This window comes from Camellia sinensis, chromosome 9 (assembly GCF_055761805.1).
Source record: "Camellia sinensis isolate YWXY chromosome 9, ASM5576180v1, whole genome shotgun sequence".
NCBI classification, from domain to species: Eukaryota; Viridiplantae; Streptophyta; class Magnoliopsida; order Ericales; family Theaceae; genus Camellia; species Camellia sinensis.
In genome coordinates, this window is record NC_138969.1 from 2,352,325 (window position 1) to 2,376,884 (window position 24,560).

Sequence of the window (24,560 nt, forward strand, 5' to 3'; positions counted from 1 at the left end):
AGGTAACATGGCATGAGACATAAAGGCGACGGGAAACAGGTCATAACAGCGATAACCTTTCTGAGTGAGACTGTAACCCAAAAAGACACACATGACAGATCGGACACTAAGTTTGGTTCTATCTTTATGGGGTAAAATGACAAAACAAGCAGACTTAAACACACAAAGAAGGGAGTAATTGGGAAGTTGAGAAAACAGAGCCTCATAAAGAGATCGACCAGAGAGAATGGGAATAGGCATATGGTTGAGAAGGATAGCAGCGGTAAGAACTGCCTCACTCCAAAATGGAGTCGGAACAGAGGCAGAGAGAATGAGAGACCTAGCTGTCTCAAGAAGATGATGGTGTTTAAGCTCAACTCGACCATTTTGGACAGGTGTATCAGTATAGGAAGTTTGGTGAATGGTACCCAAATTGGTCAAATACTCACAAAACTTAGTTTTAAAATATTCCCCACCCAAGTTAGACTGTAACAATTTAATAGTAGACCCAAACTATGTAGTGACCATAGACTGAAAAGTACTGTATATTTGGTAGAAATCAGCCTTATGAGTCATAAGAAAAACCTAAGTATAACGAGTGCAATCATCAGAAAATGAAACATAGTATGCTGAACCCTTTTTAGTGAGAACAGAAGAAAGATCCCAGACATCAGTATGAACTAAAGAAAATGGTGTATCAGATATAAAAGTACTTTTATGGAGAAGTAAGGCAGTCATTTTGGCAAGTTTACACCCGACACTCAGTAAGTTGACTAGGAGAAATTTTACCCAATATACTTGACTGAGCTAAAGATCATAAGTGGTCAGCAGACAAATGCCCTAATCTGGAATGCCACAAATAGAAAGGACATGACAGAGAATCTAACTAAAAAGAAGAAAAGACAGTCGGAGAGGTAGTCATAGGCAGATGCAAGTTTTCCATCATATAGAGGTCTCCAACTCCATGGCCTATCCCAATTTGCTACTTGGACATCCGATTCTGCACAGAACAGATAGAAGAAGAAAAGATAACATCAAAACCAGAGGCGTCAAGTTGATTAGTAGATAATAAACTAACAGATAATTGAGGAACATATAAGACAGATGGAATAGAGAAAGCAGACATAGCAGACGGTAGGACAGACCTAACAGATATAACATACATACCAGACCCATTAGCAGTATTAACAGTAATAGGAAAGGGATGGGGAGTACAATTCTAAAGTAAGGAGAGATGAGGAGTCATATGAGGAGAGGCACTAGAGTCAAAAATCCAGACAGACGAAGAGATACTTGAAGAAGACCCAAGCAAACCTGAATAAAGAGAGGAAACAATAGAAACAGACGAGGATGGCTGGGAGGTAGATAGTATATGTTGAAGCTGACTAATTTGAGCACTCAAGGAAGCCAAGTTAGGATCAGAAGCTGGAGCAGATACAGTCGAAGCGTTGAGAGGAACACGAAACTGATTCTGAGACTGCTGAAGCAATGAGGCAAGCAGGCATCCCTTCTTGGGACAGTAATATTTCCAATGGCCTCGTTGATGGTAGAAGGCACACTCATCATCGTAATAATATGTTAATTCTAAACCAATCCTAAATAGGAAAGAACAAACCTAAATCAAAATATTCACACAACCTAACATAATCTAAAATATTCACATAATAATATTTACTATACTAATATTATTCTCACATAACCTTTCAGAGTGGGTCAGTTAAGAGCCAAATAGATTACTTTTTAGTGAAAAAAGTGAACCGTTTAAAATATAGTAACTGTAAGGTGATTCCTAGAGAGAGCATAACGTCTCAATAGAGGATTTTGATACTAAATTTATACTCTAAAGGGAAATACCAAGCTAAGAGGGATAATGGGCATCGTAGGACGAGATGGTGGGACTTAAAAGGGAATAAACTATAAGTATTTAAGAATAGAATGGATAAAGAAGGTACTTGGGATTTGGAAGATGATGCTAACACTATATGGAACTCGATGGCCAATTGTATGAGGAGAATCTCAAGAGAAGTTCTTTGAGAGTCGAAAGGAAAGAGACCCAACTCTAGGGAAACTTGGTGGTGGAGAGAGGAGATTCAAGCAGTAGTTAAGACGAAAAAAGAGTCCTTTAAAAGGTGGCAGAAAAATAGAACTGAGAAAAACCTTAAGACCTATAGATTGGCTAATAAGGGCATCCACAATGGATGTGTTAAAGTGTGTTATATGACAAAGAGTGTTAAAAGTGGGACTCAAAAATATGTGTTAAGAGTTTGTTAATTTGGTGAGTGAATAGTGAATGAATGGTGGTACAATGGATGTGTTAAGAGGTGTGTTAAGGTGTGTGTTAAAAATATATATGTATATATAATAAATAAAATAAATAAATAATTTAGTTTAACCAAAAATTTCAAGCCCAAAATTAAATTTCATGTCCAAAAAAAAATCCCAACAAGTAAAAAAAAAAATAAAATTGCCGTTGACCGGTCAACCGGCCAGATGTCCGGCCGGTCAACTAGTAAAACCAATTTTTTTTTTTCTTTTCTTGAAGGATTCGGAGTCGGAAGTTCGGGGGGACTTCCGGTCGAACGTCCGGGGGGACGTCCTACACACACATTCGCTCTCTACTTCGCTGGCTAAAACGCTCACTGCAGTTAACACACGTATTAACATTTGACACTAACACACACGTTAACAGCTCCATTGCAGCCCCAAACAACACCCTCAGCTAGCCAAAACTTGGCACCTGACACTAACACACAGCTTAGTGTGTCCATTGTGGATGCTCTAAGGAGGTCAAGAAAGTAGTGGGAGAGGCTAAGTTGAAAGCTTATAATAACCTATACACTAGACTAGAAAATAAGGAGGGAGAGAAGAAGGTATACAACCTTGCTAAGATAAGAGAGAAGAAAACAAGAGATTTTAATCATGTTAAGTGCATCAAGAGTGAGGATTCTAAGGTATTGGTGAAGAATGAAGAGATTAAGGAGAGGTAAAAGAACTATTTTGAGAAGCTGTTAAATGAGAAACAAGGAGTGTCACGACCCAAACCCGCCCATATGGGTTTAGCACCGTAACCGGCCAATAATCCGTGATTACCGAAGGCCTGCTTAACAGTAATAACAGTAATACAGAGTACAGGGGCTGGCGAAAGCCAAAACAGTAATAAAATATGTCCAATGAGCTGTGACAATCTGTATGCAAAAAGACTTTTCATACATATTCACATGCAGAACAAAAGCAGTATGTACATACATATACAATCATCCAGGACAGGGACCTAATCCCTATTAGAACAGTACAGTACAGGTACAGTCAGTCTATACAAAAACAGAGACAGACAAGATGAATCTAAAACACCCCAAAAAGCCCTAGCTTGCAGGACTTGAAACCTCTCAGTGAGGCACAGTGGTTGGCTGGACAAAAAGGGAGTTAAACCCAACGCTCCTAACTCCGATCCGATGCCTGGACACCTACATATATATATAAACAGTAAGCTAAAGCCCAATGAATAACATATGCGTAAAGAGGTTAAGAATGAATGTCCTTTTAGTATTTAAAACAGTCAGTTATAACAGTATATCAGTCATTCAGTCATAGCAGTCGTATGTGGTACATCCCATAGCAAAACAGTACAGTAGGTCTTAACAGACCGAACAGTCAGTTGATGGCCATCATAGCAGTAAACAGTAGAGGTTCCAAACATGGGAACCGACAGAGATCTTTGTGACAGTAACAGTACAGTACAGTAACAGTAAATTGCTATGGATGCCACGAATACAGTTCACAAATAAGACAAGCATTCATTCAGTAAGAAATATCATTTCAGAAAGCAGTACAGTTGATCATTCAGAAAATATTCATGATTGAATATATCTTTACAACATTATTACTCACAGAGTTCTGGGTTACAGATAGGCTAGTGAGCGTTCTCGGATGCCAACCCTACACAGTTATAGAACGAACACACACTAAGTTACACACTTGGGAATCAATGACTCAGTCCCTATCTTGACTCGGTGTGGTTCTACATCAATATCCTCATTAAGATGCCTTAAGCAAGGTCTAGGAATGCCTAGGATGAAATGAGAATGTAAAGATACACTTTAAAACACTTTTCAGAATTTTTAGAAAACAGGGGTCTCGCTCGAGTGTGGCTTTCTACGCTCGAGCGGACATGCAGACAAAGGATCTCCGCTCGAGCGTGACTTTCCTCGCTCGAGCGGACTGCAAAAGTACTGGATGCATGAAATTCACGCTCGACGGGCGCTCAACCCCCGCTCGAGCATAAGACACAAGTCCTCTCTCGAGCGTGCATTCCCTCACTCGAGCGGACTGTAAACACATGCAAAGTACTGGATACACGCATTTGACGCTCGAGCGTTACTTTACTCGCTCGAGTGGACTACATGAACTCAGAGTGTACGCTCGAGCGTGAAGTTCCTCGCTTGAGCGTGGATCCAAAATCTGAAATTTCTAGATTTGTCTCCAAGCATGAAACTCAACATTTAAAGCATCAAATTCGATCATTTTGGGCTAACTTTCTGGAAAACACTTTAAAACTCATATTATGACATGTTTTAAAGATCAATTTGCAAAATCAAAGCCCAAAGGTAGTTCAATTGAACCCATTTCCAAACAAAACTACATGAACATGATGAACATAAGACATGCAAGTATTCAATTGAAATCAAAGCTTCAAATACTTGATCAAATGAGCCAATCCTTCCAAAACATGATGAATTCATGAACTATAACCCAAATATGGATATGCATGTGAGGATTCTAAGAAAATAACCTCAAAATTCAAGAATGTAAACATGCATGCATGATTTAAGCCTTAATTCAACATTTTAAGCCATAACTTGGCTCTAGACTTCAACATTCTTCAAAACCATGCAAGAACCAACTTAATTCATAAACAAGAAGGCAAAAACTCTACCTTAAGTCTTCAAGTTCAAGAAGAGAAGCTCAATTTTTGCAATTATCCTTCAATTCCTCTAAATTTCCAAGCAATTCTTGATGAAACCAAAGCTCCCCTAACTCTCTCTCTCTCTCTCTAGTCGGTTTGGTCTCTCAAAGATGAACAAAAGATGTAACCAACACATGTAAATCAAGACAAAACAATTGGTCTAGCAAAGTCCACTTAATGGCATTTTGGTAAATAAGTCAACTAATGTAATTTAACATTATTTAATCCAATTCAATCATACCAAATCAAATTTCAATTAAACATACCATAAAATCACATAAATTCTAATAATCATGAAACACTAATCGATTTCAGATTCGGCCGCCGATAAGGCCTTCAATTCACAGTTCGACACTTAAAACATGAACAGATCAATTAACAGTCAAACAGATAGAAATGCGTTTAAACTAATACACTCAATCAATTAGTTCAGAATGTCAGTCAAATTAGTTACTTAATCATGTTCAGTCACAGTTTAACAGTAATCAGTGGTACTATCAGTAAACCGTGGTGAGGGTTGTCACAAGGAGGTAGGTCAATAGAGGAGGAAATAGCTAGTAATAAGGAAAACAAACACTATAGGTTCTATCACATGATTAAGAACTTTGAAGTAGAGACTGCACTTAAGAAGATGAAATCAAATAAGGTTTTAGGACCTGATGATATACCTATTGAAGTATGGAAGTGTTTGCGTAAGAAGGGGGTTGCTTGGTTGACTAGGTTATTTAGCAAGATTTTGTTGTCTAGGAACATGCCAGATGAGTGGAGGAAGAGTATTTTAGTACCCATCTATAAGAATAAAGAAGATATCCAGAATTGCAACAACTATAGAGGAATCAAGCTAATGTGTCATATAATGAAAGTGTGAGAGAGAGTGATGAAACGTCGATTGCGAGATATAATAGAGGCATCAGAGAATCAATTTGGGTTTATGCTTGGTAGGTCAACTATGGAAGCAATTTGTCTTTTGAAGAGAGTAATAGAAAAGTATAGAGAAAAGAAAATAGACATTCATATGGTTTTTGTTGATCTTGAGAAAGCATATAATAGAGTACCTTGAGATATAATCTGGTAAGTGTTAGAGAAGAAAGGGGTGACAAAACGTTACATTGATATGATTAGGGACATGTATAAAGGGGTGGTGACCACTATTAGATCGCCTGCTGAAACAAATGAATTTCCAATCACTGTAGGGTTATACCAAGGATCAACCTTAAGTCCTTATCTTTTTGCTTTAGTTATGGCTGAGTTGACGAGAAATATTCAGGATGACGTGCCATGGTGTATGCTTTTTGTAGATGATATTGTGCTAATGGATGAGACTAGAGAAGGAGTTAACACAAAGTTGAAGATTTGAAGAGAACCACTTGAATCTAAAGGATTTCAGATAAGCAGAACTAAGACAGAGTACATGGAGTGTAAATTTAGTAACAATAATAATGAAAACAGAGAAAAAGTGAAGATTGAGAACCAAGAACTACTGAAGAGTGAACATTTTTGTTATTTAGGATTGATTATTACAACGGCGATGGAGATTGGAGCGGATGCGATTCATAGAATTAAGGCGGGGTGGGTTAAGTGGAGAAATGCGTCTGTGATACTGTGCAATAAACGAGTACCCACTAGATTAAAAGGAAAGTTCTATAGAACGACTATTAGACCAACTATGTTGTATGAGACTGAGTGTTGGGCAACTAAGAAACATGTAGATAAGATGAGTATTGTTGAGATGAGGATGCTAATGTGGATGTGTGGCAAGACTAGGAATGATAGAATTAGGAATGAGTATATTCGAGAATGGGTAAGAGTAGCACCCATAGAAGATAAGTTAAGAGAGAATAGATTGAAATGGTTTTGTCATTTTCAACGGAGACCAACAGAACCAGTAATAAAGAGATGCGATGCAATGATAGCAGGTGGAAGTGTTAGGGAACGGGGTAGACCTAGATTGACGTTGGCTAGCGTAGTAAATAGAGATATGAATATACTTAATTTGACTAACGAAATGACCTTTGATAGAGCCGAGTGGAGAAGAAGGATTCATGTAACCGATCCTATTTGATGGGATTTAAGGCTTGGTTGGTTTGGTTTATTGATGATCATAATTTTCCATTTTTTATCCCCATAAAATAATTTGGGAAGAGAATATACCCCTTAAAGTCATAGTTTTTTTTTTCTTCCTAATTTATTGTTCACAAGAAACTTAATACTAATGACATTGTTCTGAGGATATTTGACTTCCTTTTGAGTGTCTATTTCGACACCTTTTAAAGGGATTCCGTTATCTCTTATTAGCAGAGATTCGAGAGTTGTATGCTAGCTGCAAATTTTTTTTTCTTCTTTCTGTTGGACAATATCTTGTTATTGTCCTTGTACTTTATATTTTTTCTTTTAATGGCATTTCTCTTTTGTAGCTATTCAAAAAATTAATACTCCTCCTTTATGATAGATTGAGGATGATAAAGTTAATGAGTTTGAAGTTTGGCATGGTCTTGCGAAGTTATACTCTAGGCTTTCACATTGGAAGGATGCAGAGATATGCTTGGGGAAAGCTAAAGAGCTCAATGAGTACTCTGCTGAAACACTGCACATAGAAGGTAAGACATGAAACTTTATATACTGCAATGGCGAATATTTGGAGGGTGTATTTCTTAATATGTTCTTTGTTTTCTAATTTGCTACTTCCTGAATAATTTGCCTGCATGGTTCTTGTTTTCTACATTTGGGAAGTGCTTTAAACTACAAAACAAATCAGCCTATTCTAAAGGGTTGGAATCTGCTGTTATGTATTTTAGAAATTGAGGAATTAAGACATGATAGATCATAGTTTAAGTGAAGTGATACATGACAAGAAGAAGATACCGTATTTTTTTTATTGTGTGGAGTCTTGTGGAGAATGTAGTGGCGGTCATTAGGAAAAGGGGATAAGATTATGTTAGTTAAACTAGCTGTTGGAGGGAATATAGTGAACGTTATTAATGCATACACCCCTCAAGTAGGATTAGATGATCAAACTAAGAGGGATTTTTGGGAGCAAATGGATGAGATCTTACAGGAGATACCCGTAGGAGAGAACCTGGCTATAGGTGGAGATTTTAATGGCCATGTAAGCATAGATTAATTAGGCTATGCAAGGGTGCATGGTGGATACGGTTTTGGTGACAGAAATGAGGCTGGAGAGAGTATCTTAGATTTTGTATTGGCTTCTGACCTGGTGGTGGCAAATACTATGTATAAGAAGAGGGAGGAGCATTTGATAACCTTTAAGAGTGGGTCAGTTAAGAGCCAAATAGATTACTTCTTAGTGAGAAAAGGGGACCGCCTAAAATGCAATGATTGTAAGGTGATTCCTAGAGAGAGCTTGGCCTCTCAACATAGGATTTTAGTACTAGATTTATGTTTTAGAGGGCAATACCAAGCTAGGAAGGATGGTGGCCATCGTAGGACGAGATGGTGGGACCTAAAAGGGGATAAGCTAGAAATATTTAATAATAGAATGGATAAGGAAAATACTTGGGACTTGGAAGATGATGCTAACACAACGTGGAACTCGATGGCCAATTGTATGAGGAGAATCTCAAGGGAAGTGCTTGGAGAGTCGAAAGGACGAGACCCAGCTCTAGGGAAACTTGGTGGTGGAGGGAAGAGGTTCAAGCGGTAGTTAAGGTAAAAAAAGAGTGCTTTAAAAAGTAGCAAAAGGATATAACTGAGGAAAACTTTAAGAACTATAGATGGGCTAATAAGGAGGTCAAAAAAGTAGTGAGACGCTAAGTTGAAAGCTTATAATGACCTATACACTAGACTAGATAGTAAGGAGAGAGAGAGAAGAGGGTATACAAACTTGCTAAAATAAGGAAGAGGAAAACAAGAGATTTTAATCAAGTTAAGTGTATCAAGAGTGAGGATTCTAAGGTATTGGTTTAGGATGAAGAGATTAAGGAAAGATGGAATAACTATTTTGAGAAACTATTAAATGAGGAACATGGAGGTACGGTAATAGGGGAAGAAATAGCCAGTAATACAACCAAATAGGTTCTATCACGGGATTAGGAACTTTGAAGTGGAGATTGCCCTTAAGAAGATGAAATCAAATAATGCTTTAGGACCCGATGATATCCCTATTGAAGCTTGGAAGTGTTTGGGTAAAAAAAGGGTTGCTTGGTTTACTAGGTTGTTTAGCAAAATGTTGTTGACTAGGAACATGCCAGATGAGTGGAGGAAGAGTATTTTAGTGCCAATCTATAAGAATAAAGGAGATGTCTAGAATTACAACAACTAAAGAGGAATCAAACTAATGTGTCATATAGTGAAAGTGTAAGAGAGGGTGATGGAATGCTGATTGCGAGATACAACAAATGTGTCAGAAAATCAATTTGGATTTATGTATGATAGGTCAACAATGGAAGCGATTTATCTTTTGAGGAGAGTAATAGAAAAGTATAGAGAAAAGAAAAGAGACATTCATATGGTGTTTATCGACCTTGAGAAAGCATATGATAGAGTGTCCCGGGATATAATATGGTGGGTGTTAGAGAAGAAAGGAGTGACAAAAGGTTACATTGATGTGATTAGAGACATGTATGAAGGGGTGATGACCACTATTAGATTGCTTGTTGGAGAGACAAATGAATTTGGTATCACTGTAAGGTTACACCAAGGATCAACCTTAAGTCCTTATCTTTTTACTTTAATTATGGATGAGTTAACAAGAAATATTTAGGCTGACGTGCCATGGTGTATGCTTTTTGTGGACGATATTGTGCTAATGGATGAGACTAGAGAAGGAGTTAACACAAAGTTAAAGATTTGGAGAAAAACTCTTGAATCTAAAGGATTTCGGATAAGTAGAACTAAGACAGAGTATATGGAGTGTAAATTTAGTAATAATAACAATCAAAGCATAGGAGAAGTGAAAATTGAGAACTAAGAACTGCCTAAGAGTGAACATTTTCGTTATTTAGGATCGATTATCATAACGGAGGAGATTGATGCGGATGTGGCCCATAGGATTAAGGCGGGATGGTGTACGTGGAGAAGTGCGTCTGGGATACTGTGCGATAAACAAATACCCACTAGACTAAAAGGTAAGTTCTATAGAACGGCTATTAGACCAGTGATGTTGTATGGGACAGAGTGTTGGGCAACCAAGAAATAACATGTACATAAGATGAGTGTGGCTGAGATGAGGATGCTAAGGTGGATGTGTGGCAAGACTAGACAAGATAGGACAGAATTAGGAATGAGTGTATTCGGGAATGGATAGGAGTGGTACCGATAGAAGATAAGTTGAGAGAATCGATGTAGATGGTTTGGTTACATTCAAAGGAGACCAACAGAGGCAGTAGTGAAGAGATGCGATGTTGTAACGGTAGATAGGAGTGTTAGGGAATGGGATAGGCCTAGATTAACATTGGCTAGCATTGTAAATAGAGATATGAATCTACTTAATTTGACTAACGACATGGCCTTTGATAAGGCCGCGTGAAGAAGAAGGATTCATGTAGCCGACCCTATTTGATGGGACTTAAGGCTTGACGTGGTTTGGTTTAGTTTGGTTTGGAATCTTAATGTCTTCTGGCATATTTCTCATAACCTATTGAGGTGAAGACCTGTCTGAATCATTTATTGATCTGCATCTTCTTCAACTAGGCGTACAAGTGGTGGATTTCTATTCATGCATTTGACAACATGAATAGAGTTAAACTCCATCTTTAGTTGTAACAATGTTAGATGGTATTTCATACATGTAATCATCATACAGAAACAAAATGAACCATGACATACCGGCATGTAACTGTGCTTGTACTTCTTGGTGATTTTGAGACATCTTGAATGGTAAATTATAGTTGCTGTAAAATTTTAATAAAATGACATTAGTTTCACACGTAAAAATTTTAGGTGCCTTAACCTTCACATGTGCCTTATCTTGTACACATGGCTCAAAAGTAATAGACTGGGGCAGGGAGATGGTATGATCAATTATGGTCGTGTCAGCATGGCAAACTTTGAAGAAAAATAGACAAGGATAGGGACATGGGAGGACTACTACTTTGTGTTTTATGTATGAGGGAGGGGCTGGAATTACATATCCATACAATTATAAGACTGATAATTCCATTTACAAATTATTAATAATATCTATAAGATAAAATAAAAAGGGAAGGAAAAAAAAGAGCATCAGCTTGCATCTGGACAAAAAATATTTGAAATAAAGGGAATTTGGGGTTTGACTTTGCATAATACATGTTAGAATTTGTTGTTGGAATTGGATTAAAGACCTAAGGGGCAGGGCGAGGTATAGATATTTTATTAAAATTATGGATTTCTATTGATGCTTAAGCTCATTTGTATCTCAAAATTTTCTTCTTCTTCTTCTTCTCTCTCTCTCTCATTGTGAGTAGATTGTTTGAATCTTTTGATTCACTGTGCTTGTGTGTATGCATATACGTATATATAGGTGAGGTGGTGGAGGTGAGGCATATGTCTCTCAATTGTATGGGTGATTTGAACATGCTTGCTAGGTGTTTGATGGAATAGCTATGACAGATAGTGTTGGTGCTTTGAATATGCTTGGTAGGTGTTTGAGGGAAGTACTGTGAGATGTAGTGTTGGGTTAAACATTAGAGTCAAAATTGGTTTTTTGAAAGATTTATTTGCTAACAATTTACTCAAGGGAAATTTGGCTATAAACCCCCTTTACCTTTCTTTCATTGTTAGAAGGACTAAGAAAAAAATTATACTTTCTAAACCCCCTCATAATTATAAAATCTTGCATAAAGGACAAAATTTATTATTTAAATATTTTATAAGACTATTATATCCTCACATATACACAATCTAGATACAAAATTTATCTTCTCTCTCGTCTCTCACTTCTAACCCTAGCTTCCTCCATGGCTGGAGCTGTGTCATTCCTAAGCTCCGACGATCTCTCTCTGCATCTTGTCAACTCTCCTTCAATTGTTCATCTTCTATCTCGTCTCTCTCTTCTAATCCTAGCTTCCTCCATGGTCGGAGCTATAGAGAACTTGCAAATCGCGCTGATACATATATATATATATATATATATATGTGTGTGTGTGTGTGTGTGTTTGTGTGTTTTGAGATTTGAATTCGAATATATATGTGTTTTGAGATTTGAATTCGAATATATATATATATATCTACATATTCCTATCTGTAATATATATATGTGTGTGTGTGTGTGTTTGTGTGTTTTGAGATTTGAATTCGAATATATAGATTTTTGAAAGCTCAAAGTTTTAAAAATCTGAAAAATCTAAAGAACCGGAGTATGAAAAATTGAGATTTCTCTAAAATTTTCAGATTATAGGCCTGATTCAAGGATTATAGGCATGATTCAATGTTTTTTAAAGTAAACATTGATTGATTCAAGGATTATAGGCCTGATTCAAAGTTCAAAGCTCAAAGCTCAAAGTTCCATCGATTTTTCAGAGTAAACATCAAATTTCATTTGATAGAATGGTTCTATTGCTCTGTTTTTTTCATTTGACAGAACCAAAGTACAATTTTACTTTTATACAAAGTAAAATTTTACTTTTAGCTTCAGAATCTTACAGTTTACTTATTTTTCAGAGTAAAATTTTACTTTTATACAGAGTAAAATTTTACTTTTAGTTTCAGAGTGTAAAATTTTACTCTCATTCATAGTAAAATTTTACTTTATACAGAGTAAAATTTTACTTTCATACAGAGTAAAATTTTACTTTTAGTTTCAGAGTGTAAAATTTTACTCTCATTCATAGTAAAATTTTACTTTTATACAGAGTAAAATTTTACTTTCATACAGAGTAAAATTTTACTCTGAAATACATAGTGAAAATGCTTTAATAGGAGAGCTGATAGATATGAGAGTAATATAGTAAAAGAAACAAGTTTTAAAATATCAGGGGGTTTTGAAAGTACTTATATAATTCTTGTCCTTTTGAAAGAGAAATTAGATAGTGAGGGGGCTAGGACTAAATCCCCCTTTACTCAAAACCTTAGGGAGGAAAATGTAACTTCCAAAACCTCAGGGGTACTAGTGCAATGGCAACAAGCCTTAGGGGAGTTAATTGTAATTTACCCAAAAACTTAATTCATGTGAATACACATTGGTCGTTTGTTAATGTACATTCGTGGGGAAAAAACTCATGCATGTAAGAAGCATTCTCATAGTCAATAAAATAGGCAAGTATGGTATATCATCAAACTTGTTCTATCTAGTTCATTTTAATAATGTATCATGGGGCCAAGTTGGTGTCTTGAAAAATTAATCAATGGTTGGTTGGAAGGTATTTGTTTATAAAGTATTTGGTATTGTATCACATTTATGATCCATCTTTCATAATCATAATTAAACGTCTAAATTCTAAATTCAGAAGAGAATGAAAGTTCTTGTATTGCTTTATATCTTTGTTAGGTATTATAGGCGAAGCACAGAGAGACATGAACAAAACTTTGGCTGCTTTTATTAATGCTCTTTTATTGGAACCGAGTCATGTGCCCAGCAAGATCTTGATTGGTGGAGTATTGTCGAAGATGGGGTCAAAGGTATCACCGGTGGCAAGATGCTTACTCTCAGATGCATTGAAGATAGAACCTACGAATCGCATGGCTTGGTATTACTTGGGATTGGTTCACAGGGATGATGGACGGATAAGCGATGCAATAGATTGCTTCCAGGCAGCCTCGATGCTTGAAGAATCTGATCCAATCGAAAGCTTCAGCTCTATTTTTTGACTGATCGATCAATAAAAGGTTCAAACCTTCAGTTCTGTTATCATTCATTCTCCAGCTTAGTCCTTGTAGACCAATGCTTGTAGAGGGTTTACAGGATGCAGTACATTTGCTAGTTTGGAAATTGTTTTTATTTTTTTGTTGCATATTTATCCTGTGATAATAAAATAAAATACAATAAGAAAGAAAAAAAAAGAGGAAACTAAAATTTGAGCTTGATGTAGAATATAATTAGAAAGCATGGTTTAGTGGATCTATGCTATCGATTTTGAATTTTTGATTATAGGATGGATGCATTGTCTACAACTTATTGGAGCTTGTAACAATGTATCTTGCCTTGTTGCTCACTTTGTAATGTTTGTTGTTCAACTTGAGTAATTATTTTTCAGTTATTGTTAACTGTTTATTTATGATGAACCTATCTTAGAGTTTCACGTAGGTAAATGAAGTTTTGGAATGACTGTTGAAAAACATTGTAAGATTCCAATTTAACCACTTGTGTTATGATGCGATGATTGTGATAGCCAAATAAGCAAAGAAAACATGCAATTTTCCAATGACTGAAAAACAACATAATAATGTGTTTATTTGACAAGCATTTACTAATTTGAAAAAGGTAAATGATTGTATGTAAGAGATCTCGCATAATGTCCAACTAAAATATCTATTGTTAGATCAAAGCATGCTCATTGTTGAAGATATAAATAAAGAAAAAATAAATTATGAAAAATATGAACTAGCGAGAATCGAAGTGAGTAAAAATTAAGAAATGATCATAAAACTAAAAGGGGAAAAAAATATGATGAGGAATTTTCTTTTCTTCAAAATTTTAAAATTTATGGACCTTATTTGTGAAGTATTTTTTTTTTTTTTTTTTTTTTTTAAAGTAGAGCACTCATAGGCTTGGGTTTGAAAAGATTTTACTAATTTTTTCTATTTTATTTGTTATCAATATAACAAAAGTAATGCTATAGAAATTAATATATATTTTTAAATTTATTTATTGATATGACACTAATAATAGTATTATTGAAAGCCACATTAATTAGTAGGAAAAATTTAAATTGATAGTGTTTATATTATAATTTTGTACATAATAATTACATATTATATTATACAATAAACAAAACATAATATAAAAATATGGCTATCATTAGCTTCTTAAAATTGGAAATTGATTAAAAACTCTGCAATAAAATGTTGTGTCGTTTATGAGGTAATTTTAGTAGACAAAGTGTGTGGATTATCATTTTGTATGCATGCTACCTTCCTAATTAAAGTGAGTTAGTAATATATTAACTCCAAAAAATACTAGACAAGTAATGACACGCAATATCCATTGTTTGCTTTTTTTTTTTTTTTTATTTAAAAACTTTCCTCACATATGTGTTTGAGCCCCTCGGTCCGGGTGAGCCGAAAACATCCAGTTGGGCTAATTTCTCACAGAGGTACTGCCACAACTTTATTTCCATTCTATGGTGGACTTTTATCTTCCTTTTTCTTTTTCTTTTTTTCCTTTTCATTATAAGATAAATTGACTTTTTTAAAGCCATTTTCTAGAAATCGGTTTTTCAAAAACCCTATTTTACTGTACAAAATTAATTAAAATAATAATAATAATTTAATATAGAAACATACTTTTAAAAAGTCAATTTTAATTAAGTTATCTTTAAAATTTAATTAATTAAAATCAATAACGGTTTCACAAAAATCGCTTTTACATTAAAAAAAAATTCGAGTTTCAAGTGTGATCAACGTTTTGGGCTCCAACTTTTCTTATCTCCAACATTTTATAGTAGACGTCTTCAAACTTCTCTGCCATGTCCTTCGGAAAGACTTGAGAGAGAAATCAAACACTTATTCCAACACTACACTTCATCACTTAACGATACAACAGACACAAGCCAAAAAAAAGACCATCTCAAAGTGACAGCCACCGCAAAAATGAGATCACTACAACCAGCAACTGCCCCACTCCTCTCACGTCATAGTTATCCCACATCTATCATGTCCGAGCTTCGCACCTCTCTCTCTCATTGTCCACATTGAGGTTCGTTTTGCATAAATTAGGATTTTAACTTTTCATTTGGGATTTTCAATTTCAAAATTAATGCTTTTTGAAATTAGGGTTTTAATTTTGGAGATTATTTCATTTTTACCCCTATACTTTGTCACGATTTTCAATGACTCCCAGACTACTCTTGTTTTCACGCGTACCCCTACACTATTTAAGTTGCTATCAATTTTGCCCTTGCCATCAAATTTGAAATGAAAAAAGTTAAAAAAATTATATTTTGGCCCCAAATTTCAAAAAAAAGATGCAGACCCACCCTTTTTTACCAGCAAACCACCACCAACAACCACCACTTCAAGCCCTTCTATCTCCTTCGTCATAACTCCATTTCGCCTCATTTTTACGTCGTTGGATTCAACTCATTGTCTAGTTTTTGTATCACATCTCACACGTCTCATTCTTCCTCTTTTTGCATGCTATCGAAGCTCCGAAAGTTATAAATAAAAAAAAAAAGACTTTTCTTCTTGTTTTCGACTTTTTTGCGAGCCATCTTTTGGACTTCATATCTTTTTTGATTCTTGACGGTTCTACTTCATTCTTTCGCCATTCTCTTTACCTCACTTCCTACTTTGTCCTACACTACCTCGTTTTCTCACTTCTTCGTGTAATGGGCGGTTTTGGTATGCCGAAAATTGTCCGAAAACTAATTTCAAAAATTTCAAAACATTCATCTTTTGTTTCTTTCTTCTCCATCTTCCTCATTCTTCTTCTTCTTCTTCACTTATAACATGATGTGGAACATGGTTCTAGGTGGTAACGGAACTGGTGGTGGTGGCGGTCCGGTGATGGCGTTGAGTTTGGTGCTGTAAGGTGATGGTGATGGTAATGCTCATGGTGGTGGTAATGGAACTTGGTTGTGAAAAATGTGGGTTTGGTGTTGTAAGGTGGTGGTGATGGTAATGCTCATGGTGGTGGTAATGGAGTTCCGTGGCGATGATGTTGGTGGTTCGTGTAACGCCCCCATTTTCATGCCCAAATGGTAATACAATAATCATGGCCCTTTAAAGTAAAACTGATAATAATCATCATACTTGCATTACATGATGTAAATAGTCTTCATGCGATAATACAGTTAATCCAACAACGATTAATTAAACAACAAATACCCCCAAGAGTTTACAAGTTTCCAAGGCTTGAGCCTGGTTACACAAAACGGTTATTCAAACCCACACATACAAAGCCCTTGGCTTACAATCAGAGTCACAGCAAATGAGCACATTATGCTCTCTGTACACACTTTCACGCCTTCAGTTAGGCGAAAACACCACATCTTTTCCTGCACAAAAATCTCGTAGGCTGAACATAAAGGCCAGTAGGAAATCCTTAGCAAAGTACATACATTTTATACAAGTCTTGTGAGATGGAATGCTTATGCTATGCCATGCCTTTTTGAAAGTAAAAGACACATTCACCTTTTGAAAACCATCATACCCAATGATGTCATGCAATTTCAACTGCTCAACATTTATCAAATTTATTCAAGGGGCGGTAAATACAACTCCGTAAATCCCTAGGTCAGTGTCTGCAAGTAGACTATACAAGTACTACCAATTTGTCATTTTTACTGGTATCATCCGGAACGCTCGACACCTCTAGTTTGTCATTTTTATTAGTGTTAGCTGGAAGGCTCGACACCTCCAGTTTGTCATTTTTACCAGTGTTAACTAGAAGGCTCGACACCTATAATCTACACCACCTGTCAAGACTTACCACCTTATTTACCCCAAAACCATTTCATGAAAACTTGTTTCTTAACATTCCTTTCTCAATGCAAGTTTTCAAATCAACTTTCAAAGTTCAATGTAATCAAATGAATTGATATGCCATGCAATGATTAATAATACAATGCAATATTTCTTCCACTGTCAATACTCCCACACAATACTCCCATTGTGATCAAAATTCTCATTTCTCACTTCAATGCAATTTCACAAGATGAATAAATACTTTTATTTCAATTCATCCAAGGGATAACAAAATTCCCGCATTTCAAACATTTCCAACAATTTAGTTATTTCAAGACTATATCAACACTTTTACACAACAATTTCCAAAACTTCAACAATTCTCTTATTCCATGGAAAACCATCATTTATATGTAATAAATAAACAATTTTCAAACATTATTTATTTTGGCACACAAAATGAATATAACAACATATTCTAAAGATTTTCAACAATTTTCTTAAAAATCCACAATTTCTAGGTTTTCTCACTAAAAACCATTCATCTTCAAATATTAGAGAAGATCTCACCAAAAACATCTTTCTTTCATCAACATAGTTCAAAAATGCTCAATTTCTATTTTTAGAAGGAAAAGAAAGTAAACCCACTTTCAAAATCACTCATCTTTTTGAATCAACAATCAATTTTCAAAACTAATCAATGGATGATTTCGAAAATATCTAGATCTTGCAAAAACATATATATAACTGAAAGAAAATCCCTACCTCAAGCTTAGAAGAGAAGATGAGCAAAACAAGGTTGAAGCTCCAAAGTTGTCGAACCCAACTTCTACTTGGATCAAAACGAAGCTCTTGATAAGCTCTACACTTAATCTCAAAGGAGCAAGGCAAGAAGATGCTTCCAAGTGAGTAGATCTAAAGATCTTTGAGCAAAAAGTGATTTTGGAGAGGGAGAGAGTGACTCACGGCTTGGAGAAGGAGAAAGAGAAGAAAAAGTAAATAAAAGGTTAAGTGATGGACTTATTTATAGTGCTAGGTCATAATGAAATAAAGTCCCAAAGTCAACCCAAAAGATCAAGTCAAAATCCCAAAAAAATAGGCCCAAAATTGGACTGAAAATCTAGAAAAAAGTCTGTAGGGGTCGACCCTATGAAGAAACTTATGTTTGACAGCATGCAAGAGGGTCGACCCTTAGACAGGAGGGGGTCGACCCTATTTTCCAGCAACTAACACACAGACATAAGAGGGTCGACCCTCTCCCAGTCTGGTGTCTACCCTATTTTTCAGCAACACTCCCAGAATTTCACCAACAGGTAAGGGTCGACCCTTAGGAAGGCTGGTGTCAACTCTAGAATAGAATTTCTAAGTTTCCAAGGGACTTTTGACAAGAACAAGTGCGAACAACCAAACCCAACAAGTTTAAATCAGATTATACTCCTCCAAAACCAATCCATAACAACACCAAAGATTTTCAAAATAAAAATAAAGGATTCAAATATTCCCAAAAGCTTTGAAGGACACAAGTGTTACAGTTCGAGTGGTGATGTTGGTGAAGTTAATAGTTGAAATTGCATATGCCCCGAAGAATATCACTTTCAACAATGTCATCCGAGTACTTTGTGTCGTGGGAAAAGTGGATGAGGCATTGTTGGTATTAGTCTTCATGCGTTGAGGAAGTTTAGTCCCCACAAAGATTTCTTTCAATTAGTGAGTTCAATCGACGAGGCAGGCAGTTGAGTGCTTGTAATTTGTATGGTGCTGCATTGAAAATATGTGTAATTTTGAAGAGAGAGCCTAGAGATATTCAACTGAGAGAAAAACTCTTATTTGACAAGTTTAGATTCATATCATGATAGAGCAATCATAGCAAATAGAGAAATTAATAGATGCTCATTAATTTGTAATTCAACATCAATGGCTATAACAACAAAGCCTTTCTTACAAAATCAGCTATTTGCTATGAGATTTTTCTTAACAATACAAATTTCTTTTGTTCTTGGCAAAACAGTTGAGGTTTGCATTTTATTTACGATCCAAGTCTAAATGGGGTGCGGTGTTTCATTCAAATGGACTGAGAAAATTCCAGTAGGAAAGATGATATGTATGTATATAATTGAAGAAGAAGAAGAAAAAGATCAATACCCGAACCACCAACTTCACCGCCACTGAACTCCATTACCGCCACCACCACTGAACTCCATTACCGCCACCACCACCACCACCATCACTAGTTCTGTTACCACCTAGAACCATGTTCATCATTATGTTATAAGTGAAGAAAAAGAAGAAGAAGAATGAGAAAGATGGAGAAGAAATAAACAAAAAATGAATGTTTCAAAATTTTTAAAATTAGTTTTCAGACAACTTTTGGCATACCAAAACCGCCCATTACACGAAGAAGTGAGAAAGCGAGGTAGTGTAGGGCGAAGTAGAAAGTGAGGTGAAGAGAATGGCGAAAGAATGAAGTAGAATCGTCAAGAATCGAGAAAGATATGAAGTCCGAAAGATGGCTCGAAGAAAAGTTGAAAACGAGAAGAAAAGTCTTATTTATTTATTTTTTTTTATTAACTTTCGGAGCTTCGATAACATGTAAAAAGAGAAAGAACGAGACATGTGAGATGTGATACGAAAACTAGACCGTGAATTGAATCCAACGACGTAAAAATGAGGCGAAACGGAATTATGACGAAGGGGATAGAAGGGCATGGTGGTTGCTGGTGGTGGTTTCCTGGTAGGAAATGGTGAGTCTGCATCTTTCTTTTGAAATTTAGGCCAAGTTTGGCAATTTGTAAAAAAGTCAAAAAGTTAAAAAGTTACTCAAAAAGTAAAAAAGTTATCACTGTTCACCAAAAGTCAAAAATTACGGTTGCACAACTCTCAATCTTAATTTTCTTCTACACACTAATTTTTACAATTTTTTAATACACATTTTTCTATAAAAAATCAAAAAGTTAACCCAAACATTCATATTTTTTTCTTTAATTTTTTAGTCTAAAAAGACAAAAAATACACTTATTTAGGACACCCCAAACAACCCCTTAAAGTCAAAATGTAATTTTTTTTAACTTTTTCCGTTTCAAATCTGACGGCAGGGGCAAAATTGATAGTAACTTAAATAGTACATAGGTACGTGTGAAAATAAGAGTAGTCTGGAGGGTCATTGAAAATCGTGACAAAGTATAGGGGTAAAAATAAAATAATCTTTTAATTTTGATTAAGTAAGAATAGATGAGAATTTTCTGATTGGTCATTTGGAGTTTCACTCCTCTCATACTTCATTTTTGGTCTTGTAATTTTTTTTTTATACCAATTTTGTCCTAATCTCTGCCAATAATTAGTCATACGAGTAGCTAATGGTGTGTTTGGTAACGTTTACGTTTTCAGTTTATATTTACAAAAATTTTATAAACTGGTTTTTGTTTATTTTTTGTTTATTTTTAAAAAAATATAAACTACAAACGCGTTTAGTAATTGACAAAATATTTAAAAAAATTTAAAAATATAAAAAGAGTAAGAAATGGCAAGTGGCGGCGGAAGACGGTGGTGGAAAGTGGTGACGGTGGGTGGTGGGTAGCTGATGGCGGGTGGGTGGTGGTGGTGGGTGGGTGGGTGACGGTGGCGGGTGGTAATGAGTGGGTGGTAGTGGTGGTGGCGGATGGTGGGTGGTGGTGGCAGGTGGGTGGAGGATGGCGGGTGGTGGTAGTGGGTGAGTGGTGGTGACGAGTAGGTAGCGGGCGGTGGTGGCGGGTGGGTGGGTGACGGTGGTGGGTGGTGGTGACGGGTAGGTGGCGGGCGGTGGTGATGGGTGGGTGGGTGATGGTGGCGGGTGGTGGGTGGTGGTAGCGGTAGGTGGGTGGTGGTGGCAGGTGGGTAGCGGATGGTGAATGGTAGCAAGTGGGTGGTGGTAGCGGTAGGTGGGTGGTGATGGCTGGTGGGTGGCGGATGGCAAGTGGAAGGTGGGTGGTGAGTGGTGGTGGCAGGCGGGTGGTGGTGACGAGCGGGTGGGTGGGTGGTGGTGGTGGCGGGTGGTGGTGATGGTGGTGATGGTGGCGGGTGGTGGTGATGGATGGGTGGGTGACGGCGGCGGGTGGCAACAAGTGGGTAGTGGTAGCGGTAGGTGGGTGGTGGTGGCAGGTGAGTGGCGGATGGCAGGTGGTGGTGGGTGGTGGCGGGTGGGTGGTGGGTGGTGATGGTGGGTGGATGGGTGACGGTGGCGGGTGGTGGGTGGTAGCAAGTGGGTGGTGGTGGCAGGTGGGTGGCGGGTGGTAGTGGTGGTGGGTGGTGATGGTAGGTGAGTGGCGGATGGCGGGTGGTGGTGGGTGGTGGCGAGTGGGTGGTGGGTGGTGATGGTGGGTGGGTGGGTGGGTGACGGTGGCTGGTGGTAGGTGGTAGCAAGTGGGTGGTGGTGGCAAGTGGGTGGCGGGTGGTAGTGGTGGTGGGTGGGTGGGTGATGGTGGTGGTAGGGCTGAGCAAGGAATCCGTGAAATCCGTAATCCGATCCAGTCCAGTCCAATCCGATAGGTTTGGATTGGTTTTTTGAATCCGTGGTTCGGTTCCGGATTGAATAATTAAAAATCCGTAGTTCACGGATTGGTTCCGGATTGAATCCCACGGTTCCGGATTGGAACCGATCCGGACCGTATACAAATAGTCTATATTTTTATTATACATCCTCCCCCATAGTATCTTTTCTTATTCTATGTAAAATCTAAACTCAAACCTAAAATCGTATAATATCTTCTTTTATTACTTTTGTTTGTTAGTTTTAAGTTTTAATTTGCAATGGTCTAAATAGTTATGGTTAAACCAGTTTTCTTATGGTTGTTTAAATTCTAGAACAGTATGTCGTTATTATAGAAAAACATGTTGCTATTATGGAACTAATATAGCGCTATGTTTATATTTTTATGAAATTCAAGTGTTATATATATATTTTTGTTATTTAATTATGTGAATCCGTGGTCCTAAACCGATCCAATCCGTATTTAAATGGATTGGTTCGGATTGGTTCCATGATTTAAACGGATTGGATTGGTTCCAATTTTTTAGGAACCGTAAATAACGGATTGGTCCTGGTTTTATCCCAATCCGGTCCAATCCGGACCATGCTCACCCCTAGGTGGTGGGTGATCAGTGGTAGCGAGTGGGTAGTGGTGGCAGGTGGGTGGTAGGTGATGGTGGTGGTGGTGGTGGTGGTGAGTGGTGGGTGGTGGTGGCGGGTGGATGGCAGGTGGCTGATGGTAACAGGTGGATGGTAGGTGGTTGGTGGTGAATGGTGGTGACAGGTGGGTGGTGAATGGATGGTGGTGACAGGTGGGTGGTGAGTGGTGGTGGCAAGTAGGTGACGGGTGGTGGTGGCGGGCGGTGGATGGTAGTGGCAGGTGGATGGCAGGTGGGTGGTGGTGGTGGTGGCGGCGAGGGGTGGGTGGGTGGGTGGTGGTGGTGGTAGTGGTGGCGAGGGGTGGGTGGGTGGGTGGTGGTGGTGGTAGTGGTGGTGGCGGCGAGGGGTGGGTGGTGGTGGCGAGCGGGTAGCAAGTGGGTGGTAGCTGGTGGTGGCGAGTGGTGGCAGGTGGGTGGTGAGTGGTGGTGGTGGGTGGTGGTGGCGGAAGACGGTGGTGGAAAATGGTGGCGGGTGGTGGCTAGTGTTGGGTGGTAAAAAAAAAAAAACTGAAAACTCAAAATGGAAACACATTTTTTGTATTTTCATTTTTTGGCCAAATTTATAAATTGAGGCCACTGATTTATAAATCAAAAATTTTACCAAACAAGTTTTTATTTGAGTTTTTAAAATTTTTGTAAATATAAACAGAAAACTGAAAACGTAAGGTGTCGTTTGGTAACACTTACGTTTTCAGTTTTCTGTTTATATTTACAAAAATTTAAAAAACTCAAATAAAAACCTGTTTGGTAAAATTTTTGATTTATAAATCAGTGGTCTCAGTTTATAAATTAGGCCAAAAAATGAAAACACAAAAAATGTGTTTCCATTTTGAGTTTTCAGTTTTTTTTTTTATCACCCAACATTAGCCACCACCCGCCACCATTTTCCACCACCGTCTTCCGCCACCACCACCCACCACCTATCCTCCACCACCACCTGCCACCACCACTCACCACCCACCTACTACCACCAGCCACCACCCGCCACCGCCACCCACTCGCCACCACCAGCCAGCCCTCGCCACCACCACCACCACCACCACCACCCACCTGTCATCCACCCTCCACCTGCCACTACCATTCACCGCCCGCCACCACCACCCGCCACTTACTTGCCACCACCACTCGCTACCCACCTGCCACCACCACCACCATCACCCACTACCCACCCGCCACCCACCTGCCACAACCACTCATTACCCACTACCACCACCACCCACTTGCTACCACTTACCACCCGCTACCCACCTGCGACCACCGCCTACCACCCACCACCACCACCCACTTGCTACCACCTACCACCCGCCACCGTTACCTACCTACCTACCACCACCACCACCACCCGTCACCTACTCGCCATCCGCCACCCACTTGCTACCACCACCCGCCGCTACCACTACCCACTCGCTACCACCCATCACTCGCCACCGTCACCCACCCACTTACCCACCCACCATCACCACCCACCCGCCACCACCCACTATCACCCGCCATCCGCCACCCACCCGCCACCGCCATCCACTCGCTACCACCCACCACCCACCACTGTCACCCACCCACCCACCCACCACCACCACCCGCCACCTACCCGCTATCCAACACCACCTGCCATCGGCCACTCACCACCCACCATCTACCCGCCACCCACCACCACCCGCCATCCGCCACCCACCACTCGCCACCACCACCACCACCACCACCACCACCCACCCACCCACCATCACCACCCACCCGCCACCACCCACTACCACCCGCCATCCACCACCCACCCGCCACCACCACCACCCACTGCTTACCACCCACCACCCGCCACCGTCACCCACCCACCCACCACCACCACCCGCCACCTACCCGCCACCCACCATCGGCCACTTACCACCCGCCACCCACCACCACCCGCCATCCACCACCCACCACCCGACACTACCACCTCCCACTCACTACCACCCACCACCCGCCA

At 38.5% G+C, this 24,560-nt stretch overlaps 1 pseudogene; it reads left to right on the forward strand.

The window, feature by feature from the left end:
• The window catches only part of LOC114295141 (protein NPG1-like), a 53,880-nt pseudogene extending 40,196 nt beyond the window's left edge, over positions 1-13,684 (forward strand).
• The last annotated feature ends 10,876 nt before the right edge of the window (positions 13,685-24,560 follow it).